Genomic DNA, 4,706 nt, shown 5'->3' with positions numbered 1-4,706 from the left:
GGGTGATGGTGACTGATATAGACAGGCCTCCGTGTCACCGCGGGTGGTGGTGACTGGTGTGGACAGGCCTCCGTGTCACTGCAGGTGGTGACTGGTGTGGACAGGCCTCCGTGTCACTGCAGGTGATGGTGACTGGCGTGGACAGGCCTCCGTGTCACTGCAGGTGGTGACTGGTATGGACAGGCCTCCGTGTCACTGCAGGTGATGGTGACTGGCGTGGACAGGCCCTCCGTGTGTCACGGTAGGTAATGGTGACTGGTGTAAAACAAGCCCTCTGTCACTGTAGGTTGAGTCTTTCTCACAGGACGCTGCCAGGCCAAACAGTGAAGAGAAATTGGTTTTGGGGTAGGATGATACAGGCCATAAAGGGACCAGGCTAACGGAGGGGCTCAGATCCCATGACTGGGTGGCCCGGCGTTCAGGGGACTGTCACCATCAGGCGGGAGGAGCAGTCTGGAGACACAGTTGGGGACACATGACACATTGGCTGTTCTGTAGAGCAGAAAGTCCTTGCTGTATTTTTTTTTGGGGGGGTCCAGTTATGGGGCCTGAACTCTGGGCCTGGGCACTGTCCCTCAGCTCTTCAGTGGTAGGCTAGCGCTCTACCACTGGAGCCACAGCGCCACTTCCAGCTTTTTTCTTTTTTTGCTTATGTGGTGCTGAGGAATCGAACCCAGGGCCTCATGCATGCAAGGCAAGCGCGCTACCACTGAGCCACCTTCCCAGCCCCAGGCCTTCCAGGAGAAGCCAAACACAAGGAAGTGACCAGCTTTATGAGAGGAGTAGCATGGTTAGAATCCTGGGGTTCGCGTCCTCATAGAACTGTGGTACCCAGCCCGCACTGCACTTCAGCTGCACAGTCCTTCCTATGTGGTACCATGAGCAGCAGGTATGTGGGACCCTGGTAAGTCCTGTGCAAATCAGGATGAGTTGACTTTCTGTGGTAGGGGTACTGGAGTCTGACACAGGGCCCTGCCCTTGCTCTACCAAGGGTAAGCACCTAGCCCTGTCAGTTTTGCAAGCCCAATCTGGACTACAAGTTGCACTTCCTTCATGGCTGGGGTGACAGGTGCATGCCTTCTGTTGTTCTTGAACCACAGCCTCTGTTCCTCTCCTCCACTCCTCCCCCAGCTCCCCCTCTTCAGTGGCTTCTGCCTCCCGAGTAACCAGGATTACAGGAGTAAGCCATGGTTCCTAGCTAAGAAATGCACGTTTAGTACAGGATTCATGATCTGCTTAGGTCTGTTATTTTACACAAAGGATTCTGCCAGCCAACCGTGTAACAACCAGAGTGGGGAGGGATAAAAAAGCAAAGAGCAAAGCAGGCCAGGCCAGGAAGGTTTTGTGGGTGTCCTGGCAGGCAGATGAGTGTGACCTAGGGCTGGTTCGGCTGTGGGGCGGAGGCCTGTGAACATTCCACAGGAGCACATCCACATGCAAGACGCACCAGGACAGCGAAGGCTGACAGCGCGGAGTTCTGCGGGCTGGCGGTGGGGTGCAGTGCTCTATACCACACAGACTCGAGGATCCAGTTCACAGTTCACACCCTGAGCCCAAGAGGGAAACAGCCTGAGGACACAGCCAATCACGTAAACGGGGAGTAAGGTGTGCAGAGTTCATGATCTTGCTGTTCTGGACTGTCTGAACTTTCTCAACATGTTTGTACAGTGACCACATCTTAGTGACAACCAAGTGACGGAGAAATCTGGAGATATGTCATGAAGCAGTAAAGTCAAGAACTTGGCTTGGGAGAGGAGATGTGTGCTGGGGCCCAGACCCTTGCTCCACAAGCTGGCTCCCTCCACTAGGGCCGCAGCATACTGGGCCTTGGCCTTGTCAGACTCCCGGACACCTCCGCCTCCTTCTCATCAGGTACAAACATGACCCAGCATCCCTGGTCATTGGAAAGATCACAACGGGGAGACCAGCTCAGCCTGCTGGTGCAGGATCCACAGGGGCCTGGTTTTCCCCAGGAAACGTACACACACGCACGCACGCATGCACGCACACACGCACCCCAAGTAGGGCTATACTGGTAAGACATCATTGAGAAAGAAAAAGCAAATGAGATTTCACCAATAGAGGAAAGAGTTCAAATGCCACCCAAGTAACGCTTGTATCATAAATTCTAATCTATTAGAAATTAATAGTGTGAGGGTGTTGCTTATCACAATCAAAGGAATGCAGCTAACAGGAGGAAGAGATTTTATAGGTGATAGCTGCTTTTTTGGGGGGGGGGTTAGTCATGGAGCTTGAACTCTGGGCCTGGGCGCTGTCCCCAAGCTCTTCAGCTCAAGGCGAGCATTCTACCACTTGACCACTTGAGCGACAGCACCACTTATGTTTTTCTGGTGGTTTATTGGAGATAAGAGTCTCATGGACTTTTCCTGCCCGGGCTGACTTTGAGCCGTGATCCTCAACTCTCAGCCTCCTGAGTAGCTAGGATTACAGGTGTGAGCCATCCATGCATGGATGAATTTTCTTTTTCTTTTCTTTTTTTTTTTTTGTTGGTTGTGGGGCCTGAACTCTGGGCCTGGGTGCTGTTTCTCAGCTCTTCAGCTCAAGGCTAGCACTCTACCACTTGAGCCACAGCGCCACTTCTGGCTTTTTCTGCTTATGTGGTGCTGAGGAATTGAACCCAGGGCCTCATGCATGCAAGGCAAGCACTCTACCAATGAGCCACCTTTCCAACCCTGAATTTTCTTTTAAGACAGGTTAAGTGAATGAACTAAATGTTCAATTTAAGCTGCTTTAAAAAATATACAAAATAGGGCTGGGAAGGTGGCTAAGTGGTAAAGCGCTTGCTTGCATGCATGAGGCCCTGGGTTTGATTCCTTAGCACCACATAAGTAGAAAAAGCTGGAAGTAGTGCTGTGGCTCAAGTGGTAGAGCGCTAGCCTTGAGCTAAAGAGCTGAGGGACAGCGCCCGGCCGAGTTCAGGCCTCACAACTGACAAAAAAAAAAAAAAATTTAAGAAATCAGTAAATTATTATTTTTTTGCCAGTTGTGGGGCCTGAACTCTGAGCCTGGGCGCTGTCCCTCAGCTCTTCAGCTCAAGGCTAGCGCTCTACCACTTGAGCCACAGCGCCACTTCTGGCTTTTTCTGCTTATTTGGTGCTGAGGAGTTGATGCCAGGGCCTCATGCATGTGAGGCCAGCACTCTACCACTGAGCCACAGCGCCACTTCTGGCTTTTTCTGCTTATTTGGTGCTGAGGAGTTGATGCCAGGGCCTCATGCATGTGAGGCAAGCGCTCTACCACTGAGCCACAGCGCCACTTCTGGCTTTTTCTGCTTATGTGGTGCTGAGGAATTGAACCCAGGGCCTCAGGCATGCAAGGCAAGCGCTCTACCACTGAGCCACCTTCCCAGTCCTAATTTCTGTTGTTAAAGCAGAATCATAAACACAGAGGAAATGGCAGCACTAAAAGCTGTCTGTAGGAAGACATGAAGCTTCATGTGGTCCAGGAAGCCACTCTGAGGGACAGCGTGGGTAAAACAATAAAAAGAAAACCCCACAACTGATTGCTGCGTGCCTAGCATTTTAAAAGATAAATCAAACCTTTAGGATCAAGGGGAAAAAAAGACCTAAGTAGACAGGAAGGAATAAGAAAGAAATAAAGCACAAGATTTAAAGATGAACAACGTGACTAAAATTTATCAATAAAATCTAAAATATCATTGAAGTGAAAGCCGGGTGCCGGTTGCTCACATCTGTTATCCTAGCTACATCTGAGGACCGTGAATTAAAGCCAGCTAGGGCAGGAAAGTCCATGAGACTTTTATCTCCAATTACCCCCAGAAAACCTGAAGTGATGCTGTGGCCCAGAGCGGTAGAATGCTAGCTTTGAGTTAAAGAGCTCAGGGACAGTTCCCAAGCCCTGAGCTTAAGACACATGATCAACATTAAAAAAAAAAATCTCATTAAAGTAAATCATTTTAAGGAAAAGCTAAACAGACTCCAACAATGGAGAACAGACTGGACAGTCCCCAGACATTACAGCTACTGGGAAATGAGTGTAATTGATCAAAGGTTCACATAACTCTCCCACAGGAAAACCAATTTACTTGATGCTTCTATAACCTGACACCAAAGCAACTAAGAATAACACAAATAAGGGGTGGAATTTATCTGAGGATCACACACTGTTGTATATTAGAAAAAGCCACTCATTTTCATCTCTGCATTGAGACAAAAAGAAAATCCATCTTTGGGGCTGGGAAGGTGGCTCAGTGGTAGAGTGCTTGCCTTGCATGCATGAAGCCCCAGTTTGATTCCTCAGCACCACGTAAGCAGAAAAAGCTGGAAGCAGGTGCTGTAGCTCGAGTGGTAGAGCGCTAGCCTTGAGCTGAAGAGCTGAGGGACAGCACCCAGGCCCAGAGTTCAGGCCCCACAACCAACAACAACAACAACAAAAAAATCCTTTTTTTTTTTGCCAGTCATGGTCCCTGGCAGACTCCGGAAGGTAATGTGTGAAGTCCAGGCTTCCTAGTTCTCGCTGGAATCCAGTCAGCTGGACCTGGTGTTCTGGAGGCTGTGGTGTGGTGAGAGCACGCGGAGTAGCCCTGGCCACCTCCCACACACTGCCCAGTGTGGCTGGGGGCCCTCAGGATGCCCAGTGTGGCTGGGGGCCCTCAGGATGCCCAGTGTGGCTGGGGGCCCTCAGGATGCCCAGTGTGGCTGGGGGCCCTCAGGATGCCCAGTGTG

This window comes from Dipodomys ordii, unplaced genomic scaffold, assembly GCF_000151885.1.
Source record: "Dipodomys ordii isolate 6190 unplaced genomic scaffold, Dord_2.0 Scaffold153, whole genome shotgun sequence".
Taxonomy (NCBI): Eukaryota; Metazoa; Chordata; class Mammalia; order Rodentia; family Heteromyidae; genus Dipodomys; species Dipodomys ordii.
Note: the sequence above shows the minus strand (reverse complement) of the source record.